This window comes from Oryza brachyantha, chromosome 12 (genome assembly GCF_000231095.2).
Source record: "Oryza brachyantha chromosome 12, ObraRS2, whole genome shotgun sequence".
NCBI lineage: Eukaryota > Viridiplantae > Streptophyta > Magnoliopsida > Poales > Poaceae > Oryza > Oryza brachyantha.
In genome coordinates this window covers 1,524,686-1,540,136 of record NC_023174.2, presented here as the reverse complement: position 1 = coordinate 1,540,136, position 15,451 = coordinate 1,524,686, and positions in this window count along the sequence as shown.

The window sequence follows — 15,451 nt, the reverse complement described above, 5'->3', positions numbered from 1 at the left end:
ATGACCACACATAACAAAGCATGATGAATGGCTAAAAATTAGGTCCGATTGTTAGAAATATGTCCTAGAGGTAATCATAGAGATGATCATATTTCGTTGTACCTATGACCTTTATTTATTTATTGAATATCCATGAAAGGCAACTTGTATTGATTGACAATTATGTGAATTGCTTGTGAAACTCTTTACTTGTATGGTTATTCCAAAGTTGTCCCTAGTCGGAGTTGATGACTAACACATGTATTAGTTGCTGTCTATGTTTTATATGTCATGGACATGGGGATGTCAAACTAATAATGTGGGCATATGTATGCCATGATGCTGGACCGACCCAGTGTGAGATATTATAATGTTGTTCTTTCTTTACACAATGTGTATGCTTTGTCCTTAGACCTGAGGTTGTCGTACGTTCTCAAGATGTGAGCCGACCTACTTAGGGGCTATTAAACGTTATTTCGTAACTAGGTAGTTATAAAGGTAGCTTCGGGTTTGTCATAAAGCATGCTGAGGCATGGCTAGTGAAGATGAGATTTGGCCCTCTCTATGTGGGAGAGATATCTCTAGGCAAACCTATTCAAGGATGGTTGTGCTAGGTTAAGTCATCAACCTATTCAAGGAAAGCATGGTTGTGCTAGGTTAAGTGTTAACCTATTCAAGGATCCGACTCACAACATCGAGAAAGAGAGGTTAGCTTGGAGCTAGACCAAATATCATGAGGCTAAGGGAATAACTTATACATAATGTTGTGATGGTTCGTCTGATATGATCTTTACGTACGCATAGGAGTTGACACACCTTGACAAAGGTCATTGTTAACTATTAGGCCAAGTAGGAGTACTTGGGCCATGACTATGTCTGCGTGAACCCATAGGGTTGCACACTTAAGGGGTTGGAAGCCCAATTCGGATATGATCCAAATTAGAGAAGGCCTAGGGTTGCGAATGGGCCTCGGGGTTAGAAGTCCATTAGGACGCCTATATAATGAGTGGTGAGGTGCATAGATTAGGGCAATCCACGCTAGCCGCCAATCTCCCCACGCCCATGCCTTTGTTGCTCTCGCGGACCTAGGAGTCTAGTGCACAACTGCTTCCTCCTTGTATGTATGGATACCTCGGAGGTGTTGCATCTAGAGCACAAGCACGAGCCGCACGTGAGGACGTGATCAACTGCACGACACTACTACCTCGGCGTGCATCATCTACACCGAGACGATTCCGCTACATCTGCGCGTCTAGTGGTAATCCTGTGATCTATAACAACAATAGTTCCTATTTTATGGGGTAGAAAATTTTGATTTGTGCTAGCAAAGCCTTCCACTTATCCCTACACCAGCAAGCAGCAACCCCAAGGCCTAACACTGCTGGATATGGCATGCCAAGGGATGGTGAGGTGTCGAGGAAGAGGGCAATCACAATAGGATGGTGAGGTCCTTGGTCTTAGCTTCTTCTAACAATGAAGGCGGCAAAGGGCGATGCTGGGAGGATGGCGAGGGCCTCACCCTAAGGCTGCTAGACCATGATTATGAGAGCGATGGGTGAGAGAGACGATAAGAGTGGTAGGGGTCTTTTATTTTTATGGCTCATTATATTGGTTCATAGGTTTATAAAGGTGGTCCTCTTACGTGGGTCGCTTGTAAAAATAGTTATTTTACCATGCGACGTGTAACTAGGATATCTAAGTGTGTTTTACAGGGATGTCTTCTTTTATACCAGTTGTAAAATTAGGAGGGTATAAAATAAATTTTTTAGTAGTGTATAGGCTGCAACATCTCTTTGTTGACCGCAGGTATATACCATGACACATTTTCTTTTATATATACTTTGTGCTTATCCAGTGCACTTTTTAGCGCACCATTCAGAGAATCAGAGCAGTGTGTTGATAGTGTTACCTCTTGTTTGAGAATTCTTTCTATCCTTGCGAAGAAAAGGTAGGAACTGTCTAGCTTTCAGTCATTTTAGTTGTACAAAAATGCTCAATTGATGTATAGTTTAGCAAACTGCTTTCGGAAAGAGAATAATTTAATGCATTACATCAAGTTTACTATTTGAACAAGTGAATACAATCAATAACAAAATCCAATTGGGTGCCGATTATAGCATGAGCCCCCGATAGCAACAAGTATAATTGTCTATTCCGATACCAGACCACGTGAAGAAACAAACTGCTAGATTTGCTGAACATTGGACGGCTGGACGACTCCTACTGGTCGTCCTGGGAGTTGCGACGTCAGTGCATCGATCAGCATGCTTGTTGCACAGAAACAACGGACAAGTGTCATTGCATCCAAAGGAACAGCAAAACAATTCAGTTTCCTAGCAATATCGTACTCATGTTTTGTCTGAATTCTTAAACATGGTGAGCTTGTCGGCATGTTTAATTTGTCTGCAACTTTTTTTTATATAACAAACCATTGGCAGAAGTAGGATGATAAACTTCTATATAGAAATATTTTGTAAAAATACACCGTTAAGTGGCTCAAAAAATGCATGCGTAAAAGCAGAGAAAAATCTGATAAAATTTTAGAGTAAAGAACGCAGCCCGATAGTCCTATATCTGAAAATAATGGACAACAACAGGTTGCCTAGACTCCTGACATCATGTTTAATCTTGTGTGGAGAGCTATCAATTCGATAATCTGTATGTAGTCCGTCAAAAAAAATAGTTTTCTAACGGGTGATTATTTCTCTTTTTATGTCATATGTGTAAACAAAAAATAATTTATGAATAAAATTTTTATATTCATATACCAATGCTAGAAAATAAATTTCGGTGAAAAAACCCCAAAATCAACTCTAAATTTAAGGTAGAAAATTCAAATTTTGACTTATAAGCATAAGGATAAGTTATAAAAATGACGGTGTAGAAACTTAGTATTTCTGGGAGGAAAGGACCTCATAATAAATACATGAGGATATTTTGTTTGAGTTGATAATTTTTTAGATGTGACATTGATCATTGAATATATTATTTTCAATATTTATAGTAGTTTGAGGATGCAGTTTGTATCTTGTTATTGTGAGGCCTCTTTGCCTTCTTAATGTATACATTCTTGTACTTAGGTTTTCCCTTTCCGATCAGCACATGCCAGTCAAATCATTTGAGTTCTCTCTGGAATCTGCTGTTTATTTTGTTTCTTCATTTTGATGATTGAGGAATAAGGAATTTCTACAAGCATATGTAATCTACTAGTGTGTTCTACATTCAGTGTTTACTTTTGGTCCATTGCCGATTCTCCATTATTTTTTGAAAGTTTTATTATCTTAGTAAAATCCTAGGTTTATCTCAAAGTTTGATTAGGCCACGTGGACCAATAAACTTGCGGGCAAGCCGCCATCTTGAGATTTTTATAAATTTTATGCATATTAAAGCTACTTTCCTTGTCACATTTTGTCAATCTAAACTAAATACAATTATACAAAGCCCTACAGAGATGGACCGGCTATTGGGTGAATAGCCATCCAGGTTCAATGAACCTAATAATATTTCTAGTAGGCCACCCCAATCCGCTGCGGCTGCCTTGTTACGGCGGCACATTGCTTATACTCATCCCATTTTTAAATAATTAAAAGTGGAACTGTTTATTCTTCAACATTAACGTTTCATCATTTTATGAGAAAAACAAATACTTTAAAGGGTGCCCTCGCAAGCAGAAAACTTTCTTATACTGTGATCTACTCCATCATTCTAAAATTTAAACATTTCTAATATTTAAATTTTATACCACAATATTACCGTGTCCATTACCATTGTTCTCATTATTTTAATGATTACATAACCAATCAAATGCTTTTGCAAAGGAAATCTGAACAATTCAAAATTCAAAAACTGACCACTAAAATGACTAATAGGTAATCTTTTGCCACAGTCTTAATACTCCCTTCATTACACGATATAAGACTTTTAAATTTTGCATAAATTCCTATGGATGCTAATATATATATATATATATATATATATATATATATATATATAGAAAGGACTAAACAACCTAAAAATATGAAATGTAGTGTAATTGCTAGTCAACCGGCAATGCGGGCGTGCTCGAGTGTGGGCGGAGTGAGCTCGACGACGGCGTCGCGAGGGCGACGGCGATGCGGGCGGCGCTTTAGCGGTGACGGCGCTTGGTCGTGGTGGCGGCGAAGAGGAGCAGCGGCGATGGAGGCAGCGCGGCCGGTGGGTGTTGGTGAGGATGACAGTGCCGATGAGGACGGCGGCACGGGGTCGTAGGGGAGACGTGGCGGTGGGCGGCGCACGACGATGGTGCGCGTGGCACGGATGTGCGGCAGCCAGCGTAGTCGGCGGCGGCGGCCGAGTGGGATGTGTGGGGGTGCACTTGAACTAAACAGAAATTCCACAAGCCACAACTGCCCAGAATGCAGTTGCGCAAAGAAAAGTAATAAAAGCACAAGCTCAGCGAATTATACTTACTTAGCAGCGAAAATATGGCACGTCGGCCTAGCTTTTCAAAAAGACAACCAGACAGCAAGCGGAAGACCCAACAACACAACAGGCAAGCTCGAGCGAAGGAAGCGACCCTAACACGAGCAATCTTGACGAAGACATGCTTTTCTGAACCACATTTTATGTAAGGAGTGAGTACAAAAGTACCCAGCAAGCCATAACCATAACTAAACAAGTATAAAACATGCAAGGAGTACAAATGAATAGGGTTCATCAAAGGGGTTTTGATAACAATACTACCATTAATAGTTTTGCCCTACTTTCATAAACATTTTATTCATAAAAAGGTATAAAATGATATTTTAAATAGTAGTAGTAATATTACATCACCATTATTCTTAACATTATCAAATCTTCATTTTAATTATAAAAGATTACTCATACCATGAGAATAGGAATCACCCAATAACGTATCTCCATTAACCGGGAGTATGGCGTATTCGAATATTGTACGACTCTACAGTGTCTGCCCAGCTTTACCCGCACGATATCCACAGTTTGCAAAGCTGTAAATAACATAACATAGTACTGCCCCAAGCTCATCTAAAATCCACCTAGCGGGTTAAAGAATTTTGTGGCTGTTAGCCCCGTCCCGATCGCAGAGGGGGGTGTGTTCCAACCCGCCACAACTTCCACCCACTATTGAGCGTCTCAGAGGCATATCAGCTTCTCCTGACCTCTTTTGGGTATACATAGTACCCTGGGTACACGTAGCACCTTCACTTATACAATTCTCACCAACACTCAGTAGCCAGTACACACCTAAGGCCGATATTGTCATATACACATATAGGCTGCAGATCATCGATTCAGTGGAGCAGTATACGCTAAGTTCGAATATCTCGATCATGCGGATGGGCGCAATTACATCACTTCACATGGCATAAAAAATTATTCAAAACATCATCTTTACTCAAAATTAACCTCCATATCACTCCAAACGAGTGATTCATATCAAAACATATTTTATACGGGGTTTTGGTGGTATTACCCACTACAATATTAATCTAATGAAATATACAACCTATACCTAGGTTATCAGGGAACAAGATATGGTAGTTTATGGTATTGCCAATAATAATGAATTAAGTATAGGGCAATAACTAATGTAACATGATTATTTGAAAATAGTAATACACCAAAATAACTTTGCATGTAAATAATACATAAAATAACTAAGTGGTTCTCTACTTAGTTTCGCAGGTTGATCGAGGATAGATTAATGGCTTGCCTTGCAATATGTGGTTTTCTGGGAGCTTCAACGTAGCCATCTAGGTCCACATCAGCTCCTGTGGTGACTTGATAAACTTTTTTCCATACTATCTAGCGCACGCACACAAGAACCAACAATAAACAAAACTGTAAAACTAAAAGCTATAAATAAACAATAAAATAACAACTCAAGTTGGAACTAGAAAAAGATAATAGCTGGATAGGAAATGGGAGGGATTCGAAAGGCTTTTAAACTGATCGAGGGCTAGGAGGTACACCTAGATGGTTATGATTTGAGTTGGAATGATGTATAATATGGATTAGAAGTAAGAGAAACCATGATATTATGCTATGATTTTATGTGGCTCCGCGTAATGCGAGATTGATTTAAATACTACATGATAAAGATCGAGTATAACTTGAGGCAAGGGTTGATTCAGATGAAAGGTAATATGAGTAGACAATGGCTGGTTGAAGGTTAGAACTTTCTAAGCCATTGAATAGGAATGATAGCTTAAACTATATATGAGAAAGATTGTGTTGTATCGTGTCGAAAAAGAAAATATTAGGTCAGATGAGGTTATTTTGTGGTAAACAACACAAACTTGGATTCAGGAAAATGTCAATAACCGGGTTACTATATGAGTTTGTAATACCATGATCATATGCCAGCCTGAAGTGATGGTTTGAAGGGATATTATGGAAAATTGAAGGATGGGTAGATTTGAATAGGCTTTAGCTGTTTCGAAGAATAAGGTTAGGGTTGAAAGTTCGGACAAATATGGTTTAGGGCTTATAATAACGATTGATAATAGTGGAAGCTAGAATTATGTGGTGGGATGGTTATGTTATGTTCATATGTGGCGCGATAGAATAAGTGGGTGATTAGGTTAGAAACAATAGATCAGGTATGTGTGACTTGAATCAAAGGAATGGTTAAATAACAAAGGAATGATTAAATAACGTTTGTAAGCTACTAAACTATTGAATTAAATCAATAGTTCGAATTGTCGAAGGCTTAACTTATAGGAATAAAAGAATTTAGAAATTAACTAAAGTCAAATCAAAAGAAATAATGTAGGAGATCGATGCTTCAAACATCGTCAATATGTTAGGACACTCCGGATTTGACTGTATAATTATTCAGTGTAACAGAGTGGCTAACCAAATAATAATACATCGAGTCAAATAATAATACATCGAGTCAAAGGTCAAATTGATTTCGAGTGGTTTCGCTGGTATTAATAAATAGTAAACCAGAGGATCAAAATTAAGGTTATGATTTCGGAGTCTCGGATGGTGATGAAAGCGGTTTCATTGGACTCGAAATAATTCAAGAGTCTAGAATCGGTCTCGAATTTGGAATCGGAGATCAAACGGATGGTCAAATTGATTTAAAGGGAAAAGGAGAATTTTGGAATTATTTCCGAGTAGGAAAATCTTTATTTTCTCTCTCTTCTCTTTCTTCTTCCTTTCACTGTCGTTCTTTTCTTTCTCTTCACAGGGTGCGGTGGCCATGGAGGACGCCGGCGGTGAGGATGGCCGGCTCCGGCCAGGGAGGCGAGCTCCGGCAGCGGAAGGCCGAGGGGAAATCTGGCAGCGGAGATGGCCGCGGCGGCGGCGCTCCGGCGAACTTCGGCGAGGGCACGGCGGCCTGGGAGGTTTAGTGGAGGGCGGCGGCGGTATAGAGGCCGTTGGCCGGGCGCGGGAAGACGCAGACCGGTGGGGCGCCGTGCAGCCCGACGGCAACGAACAGGGGAACGTCGGCAGTAGCTCCGGCGATGGTGACGGCATGATTCCGGCGACGATTTCACCGGGTAAAGGGAGGGGAAACACACAAGAAGGGACAAGGATTCCATTTTTACCTTCAACTTCCAGGATGGAGCAAAGGAAGTGACGAATTTTGCAGACAAGTGCGGGTGACCAAAACTCGAGCTTCGGCAAAATTAAGTCTCGCTGCAACGACTCCGGCCATGGGAGGCAGTGCAGCTTCGGGAAGACGAAGGAGAAGATCACGGCAATCTTCTTTGCTGTTGGTGGCAGCCGCCGAGATGAACCAGAGAGAGATGGATGGAGGATGGATGGCGGTGGTGAGTAAAATGAGAGCAGCGAGCCGTGATCGGCTTTGGTTTGCTTATGCTTTGTTTGTGCGATGCAGTGGCTGGATGATATGGATGACGACGACGTCGGTTGCTACTCCGATAGAGGCAAAACTCTGCTTTGCTGGCAGCAGAGGCGGAGAGAGAGAGACGGAGGAAGACAGCCGGCTTGGCTTCGACCTGCTGCTGATAACGACGCTTGCGATGACAACGCGTGGGTGCTGGCGTGGCGACGGAGCAGCTGCGTGGCGGCGACGTTGGCAAGGTGGCGACGGCAACGGCGTACACAGAGAAACAAAGAAACGGTAGATGGGACGGGTGACTGAATGGACTGGCTGGCTAGGACCGACTCGGTTCCGACTGGTCCGCGCCGGTTTAGGCTGAAAGGAAGAATATTAAAATATATATATTGATTTTAGCTGATTCGAGAAAAACGAGTCGGTAATGAGGGGAAGAAAAGAAAATAGACTATATAGGTTTCGGGTCAAGATACAAAAGATATATAATTTTAGAGATTTATGGAAGGAATTCGGATAAGCGAATGTAACAGCGATTCGCTAGGATTCGGTAGAACCCTCCGGGTAACAAATTTTAATAATTAGAATAAATTTAGATTATTTGGAACAGTTTTACATAGTAAATAAATTAATATAAGGACTTTGGAATTTGAATGGGTGAAATTTAAATAGAGATTTGATCTGGAGACTTTGGATATAAATCGAATGATACAAAATTAAATAAACAAGTCTAGAATTTTTGGATATCGGTATGACTTTAAATAAAATTTATATGAACACCGGAATTTTGTGGTATGAATTTAATAAGCAGATATTGGCTAAAGGAAATAAATTGACATTGATCTCTAGGATAAATGGTGGGAATCGAGTAATTGTTAATTACAGATGAATTTGAATTGATGATAGAGATTTAGCTGGATTGCGACGAAAGGAAAGGATAAAAGAAATGGAATGAGTTTTAAGAGCTCCAACTTGACAAAAACAAAGAACGACTTAAAATATTTTCGTAAATATTTTATCCTAAAATTTTGAGGATGTTACAGGATGGCAGCGCGGCGCAGTGAGCGGCGCGACTGCGTGCGCATGGCGACGACCATGAGCGCGGTGCCACGGGAGAGGAGGGAGAGAGGAAGGGGAGAAAGAGGCGGTGACGCGAGGCGGCCGAGGAAGAGGAGGGAGGGGCGGCGCTCACCGGCGGTGGAGGACGGCGACGACGGCCGACGCGACGTGGGACGACGCCCGACGACGATGATTGGCGATGGAGACGGCGCCCAACGACGACGGCGAGGAGGAGCAGCAGCGAGGGGCTAGCACTGGAGAGGCGAAGGAGGGCAGCGGCAGCTCGAGTAGGCGAAAGGGAGCGAGCGGCAGTCGAGGGTAGGGATTTATGGGTGGCGGCCAGCGCGCAGGGCGGGAAGGTGGTTAGCGTGGTGGCGCGCGGACGTAGCCGGCGGTTGTGCACGGCGATTGGCGGCGGCGCGTGCGACGCGGAGGAGGCGGGGGAGGTTGTTGGCGGCGGGCACGGTTTGCGGCCGGCAGTTAGCGAGCGCGGGGACGACGCGGCGTGGAGGGTTCACGACGGCGGGTATGGCGCGGCCGTTGTGCCGGCACGGGCCGAGCGGCGAGGACATGACGGCGGCGAACCGGCGAGCGGACGAGGCGCGGTAGAGTGGCGGAGAGGCACGAGGCAACGACGCGGCGATGCAGCTCAGCGGCGGCGAGACACGGCAGGCGCACGGCGATGAAGGCGCGGCGAGGTGAGGCGACGCGGTGTGGTGCACTGGCGCAGCGGCGCGACGCGGGTGCACCTTGGCAGAGACGCAGCGCACGCGTGGGCGAGCCGAGCGCGAGGCGGAGTGTGGAGGCGAGGACGTGGGCACGCACATCGAGCGCATGGGTGCAGCGGGCGATGCGGCACGAGGCGGCGCAACGCGACGGCGCTAGCGTCGCGGTGAGTGCGAGGCAGAGAGCCGACCGGGACGCAACGGCGCGGCGGCGAGGGAGAGTTGCGGCCGCGACTGGGGAGAAAGGGGGATGCGAGCTGGACTCCTCGGCGAGCGGGGTGGCGTTTGGGCCATGGCCTTCGGCCGGCCCAGAGTGGGAGAGAGATAGAAGAGGAAGGCGAGAGTAAGCTGAGCCAGGGAAAGAGTTGTGCCGGCTTAGAGAAAAGAGAGGGAGGAATGGAGGTTGCAGGGGGAGACCGGCCGAGCAGAGGGAGTGGGCCGGCGGCCTGCTGGTTGGGAGGAGAGGAAAAATGAGGAGTGGCCCGAGGGAGGCGATGGAGACTTTGAGTGCGGGTTGGGCCGCGGCTTTTGAAATTGCGAACAGAACGTGTACTCGCAAACAGAACGAAAACATGCGCGAATATAGTTCGCACGACGAATTAGATCCGAAACGCGAAACCGTGCACTGTTAGCGAAACAACGACAGGATTTTAACGACCCGTTAAATCGAAATCTAACGACTCGCTAAACTGAAAACTAAACGACTTTAACGTAAAATCAATCTACACGTACAAAATTGAAGTCTGCACTATAGATCAATCTCACGCTAGCTAACATATTAGAAAATCTGAGCAATTAAACGGTAGATCAAAAATAGATTGATTCGCATGAGTAAAACGTACGCGAACCTGAGATTTGGTGAAGAGATCAGCGACGAATCGCGACTGTTCCTCGCTGTTCGACTAGAAAACTGGCGGCGACGTGCTGCGAACAGGGAGGAGCAGGGCTGCCTGGCTTGCTGTTATGCTGAACGGGAGCAGCACAGCTGCAGCAGGGGAATGACCAGCAGGGCGCACAGCATAGATGAATTGGCCGAGAGAGAGGCACGGCCGGCGGTGACAATCTAGACTGGCGCACGGGGAGACAGCGACAAACAGGACCGCGACGGCTAGGGCATGGGTGCGGCAAGGCTTGCGCACGGGGCAGAAACGGGAGAGGAAAAAGGCGAGGCCCTAGGGGATATTTATAGGGGAAAACTAGAGATAAAAATTGGTATGCATCTCATATTAAAAGGGAATAGATAAAATTTCTAAGGGATAAGAAGTAGAGTCATAATAGATTAGAATTGATTTTTACCGTGAGAGGTGGAGAAGGGCTGCTCACGGTTGGAGGGGAAGAGGATGTGCGGCAGGGGAAAGGGACGCACGCACTGGGGGAGGGGTGGAGGTGATCGCACACAGCCAGGGGGGAGAGGGAGGTGCGACAGGGGGAAGGAGGAGTTCGGCCACGGAAAAAAAAAAGAAAAGAGAAAAAGAAAAGGAAAAAGGGAGAAAGAAAGAAGGGAAAAAGAAAGAAACAAGAAGGAGGAAAAAAAGAAATTACCTCCGATTTTATCGATTTTTATTAAGTTTATTAGAGAAAATTTTATTGACTGCAATTCAAATATAGATCATGTTAATAATTTAAAATGCTTTTGGGACATCTTAGAACATACCGAAAAGCTTTCAATTAAATTAAATTAATTTACACAGGGTTTTCTCTTAAAATTTAATTAAACAAATTATTTTTAATGTATTATTTAATTATTTCTTTGGCTAGGGTAAAACTCAGGACGTGACAACAAATGCCTCGCTTTATATTCGAAATGCACGTTTACATTTACTTTAATTATGGGTTAATGCCTATTAATTAGGCATCATCCTTTATTTACCTTGCTGAATCAGAGGTAATTTGACTAATGTTAGGACTAGGTATTGCTTAGCCATGCTTAGTTCAACTAGCTCATGGGAAATTTATTAACTAATGACTATTCTAGCAGTAATTTTAAATCGAGAATAATTATTCTGCGAGGGTGAATGCAACTAAAATTTGGAGGGTCGTGGGTGCATGGTTTGATAGTTGCATCTAGGGCAATTAAGGACCAATTCACGAGAAAACCTGAAAGAATTATAGTAGTAACCATAAGCCAGAATTGGCAATGGTGAAGCTTGTGGTATAGCTTTGCTCTATCTAACGTGCCAAGGCAAGGGTGAGCGTGATGGAGTGGCAAAGGTGAGCATGATGGAGTATTGATGGCATTTGCGATGGCCTATGCTATTTCTAAATTTACCAAGGCACAAGAAGGGGCTGCCTACTTTGCTATAACATAAAGGCAAAACCTGAAGTGTGGTGTGATTGGATAGAGAGGGCTATGTGATAGGTTCTATCATGTTTCTTTAACGATGTGTCATGGTGGCCCACGTTAACGTGTCGTGGGACCATGTCGTGTTGGTACAGTGGTGTACATCTGATCAGAGTAAAACTATTTAAATAACCATACCTGTGATTATGGACAAACTAACAGATTCATCGTAATTAGTCCCACCTTTAATAATATGACTTATCTGGAACTGGTGTAGTGCAAATGATGGGTTGGACCTATTACAACGTGGTGTAATATTGGGCAGCGTCGAATAATATTGTTTAGTTTACCTTTATACTTTAATCAACTCTTTTATTCTTTCATTGTCGCTTTATAAATTAACCCTAGCCACCGTTGATACCGTATAGCATTCATACATTTCCCTTGGGTGTGATTTACTAAGTATCGTGGATAGTACTCAGCCTTGCTCAATTTTCATCACCAGAGATGTAGTACGAGTTAGATAGAGGCAACTCCTAGAATTAGGCTCCACCCTACCATCGAGACTACCTTTGGATGGGAGTCGTCGCTTCGCAGATCAAGACTAGTCTAGCTGTTTATCTTCTTTTTTCTGTTGCTTTCACATGACTATTTAAATTATTTGTAAGACTTAAAACTATATGTCAACTTTGTCAAATATGTACTCTAGCAGGTCCTAGATGGGGATTTAATACACATTTAGTTTGGAAATTTCAGTTCGGAATTTCTAAGCGTGACAGTGAGTAAATGAAATAAGAGAACGATGGTTTACACAAAACACTCAAGCCATAACGAGAGATGAATAATATTAAGTTTAGATGTGAATTAGTAGCATATGTATTCCAAGAGTAATATCTAGGACTAATTTCTTTATAAGCTATAATTTATTACGTGGAGTATATATAAATCATGAATAGTGTATTGTATCAAGATTGCTCTAGGTTTAAATATGATCTCGACACCATAAAAACTTGTGCGTTAGGTATTAACATCAATTGTGGTTTTTTTGGCGATTATCACCATATTGCCACCTTGAGGTTTCAGGCCAAAAAACGAAATTCAAACCATGCTAATCATATGCTAGGTTGAGGACCGAGGGAGCATATGAGATAGGCGTGTTGCGACATGGATAGTGCGAGTGCGCTGCACTGGTTGGTTTTAGCCTCATGATTAGGGCTGTCAATGAAGAGAGCTTGAGTGAGCTAGCTTGCGTAGGCTTGAGCCATGCTTGAATCGAGCCTATTAAACCTTCGAGCTCTTAGATAGGCTTGACTCAAGCTCGTCTAGGATACATGGTACAGTATAAAAGCAATAATTTTAAGTCAATCATATTAAATAAAATAAAAATAAGATTTAAAATTAATATATAACACAAACACATATTAGTTTACCATTAAACATATAATCATTTACATACTTAAGCTATTATCTTATCAAATAAAAAATAAAAATAGTTTATATAGCTAAACTCGTGAGAAGTTTGAGCTCGGCTCGATAAAGCTCGGGCTCAGCTCGATAGGAGCTCAAGCAGAGCTCGAATTGAGTCTGAGACAAGCCAAGCTCGAGCAGCTCGCGAGCTTCGAGCTTTTTTGAGAGCCCTACTCATGGTCTCCAAAGAAAAGCCCCATGGTCCCAAAAAAGGAATAAATTTATTGCCAGTGTGGCAGATTTACACCGTTTAAAAACTTCAAAATCTATCCAATTTGATAATTCAATTTAAGTTGCACAATGCATTGCGATGTTCTCAGCCATTCGAATTGATGTGTTTGTGGTAAAATTGTTCAGAATAGTGATGAAAATTAATGCGGTCTTAAGGTAATAAAATTGTTATAGGATACTACACATAAATGCGAAATTAATAAAATTGTTATAGGATACTACACACAAATGCAAAATTAATTATAGCATTGTGATTGAGAGAAAGAGCTAAGAGGTTTCAAAAGATATGTTAGCAGTAGACCTTCGCTGTGAAATTAGTGATTGCTAAACAAAAATGATACTCTTATCGATTTGTTGCAACTTAATTGAATGTTAGAAATGGAAATAAATTGATAAAAAAAAATAGCAACACTGAAACTATATATGTGCATGTTGCAGCAAAATTAATTGTTCTTAATTTTGGATGAGATTAATACGGGATTTTTTATGCTGTTCTACAAGACTATGAAGCCTCCGAAACATAATGGAAGAGCATCTGAATTCATGTCAAAACTATAAGTATTCTTTTACCTAGCCGCCATACCGAATCAGATATATGCAGCATTTTAAAAATTGGGAACGTAGCCAAAGCAGAGAACTTAACCTTTCAAAAACCCAATCTAAAATTCGTTTATATGAAGATTTGAACTTAGACTCTCAAATAAGTTGTTCTGGCTTATCCTTACGACCAAAAGAAATTGTTACAACTTCATAAAATCATTAAACATAAATGTCATGTCATACGAAGGGGCCGAGGGATCGAGGCCCATGGACCCAACTCCCTGGAGAGTGAACAGTACACACGTGAACCGTGGCGGTTGGTTAGGTGATAGGATTAGAAGATAAATCCATATTAGATCAAGTTAGTTACCTGGGGATTAAGTCTCACCATTTATAAAGATGGATTGTATTGTCGTTCTAATCAAGCAATGAATTAGAGCTAGACCATGTTCGTTTGCAAGCACAAGTTATCTAATCTCCCTCGTTTTTCGCGTGCACGCTTCCCGAACGGTTAAATGGTGTATTTTTTTACAAAAATTTTCTATAGGAAAGTTGTTTTAAAAAATCATAATAATCTATTTTATATTTTTTAATAATTAATAATTAATTAATCATGTACTAATTTATTACTACGTTTTCCACACCAAATAAGTTAACTTATCACCTCTACAGCCGAACAGGGCCTTAGTCTTTCCCAATCTAAGTCCCTCTCTTATCCCTACTAGCCGTCGCCGCCTGGCTATCCTCTCGGCAGTGTTTACCCCCTATGAACCCTAGCCCACAACATGTCAACATGAAGTGCCCCAGATAAATGAATTATGATATGTACAAGCCAAATCAAAAGAATGCAACAGAATATGTAAGACATACCACTGTTTTGATTCATCAGATGGTATTAGTCACACAAAAAGGACTTCAAAAGAAAAGCGTGCTCAGAATATTATAGCTGTACCTTGTCAGGACGCAGACGAAAAGAGATATCAGTAGAATTTTCTTTTGTAATGGTCTGTCAGAAACCTACTAGCAGTTTACAAATAATCTTCAGTTAACCATAAATAGAAAACATCTTTCGTCATTGAAAAGAACACATCTATTATTATAATAAATAAGGAGTTTGGATTTGCTGATAAAGAAACTCTATGAAGCCCCTGAACAAAATCGAGCATCAGAATCCATATGCTGAACCCCACTAATTAAATTGGTCTAACTTATGATTAAGAGAAATTCATTCAAAATAATCGTTAAAACTTCATAGAAGCATTCAAGAAAAATTTCCTTGCGTGAAATGCCCACAAAGGAATGAATTATGTTACAGTTCGAGTTCATAATCAATTTTGCTCCACTGAGTATAGTATGTGC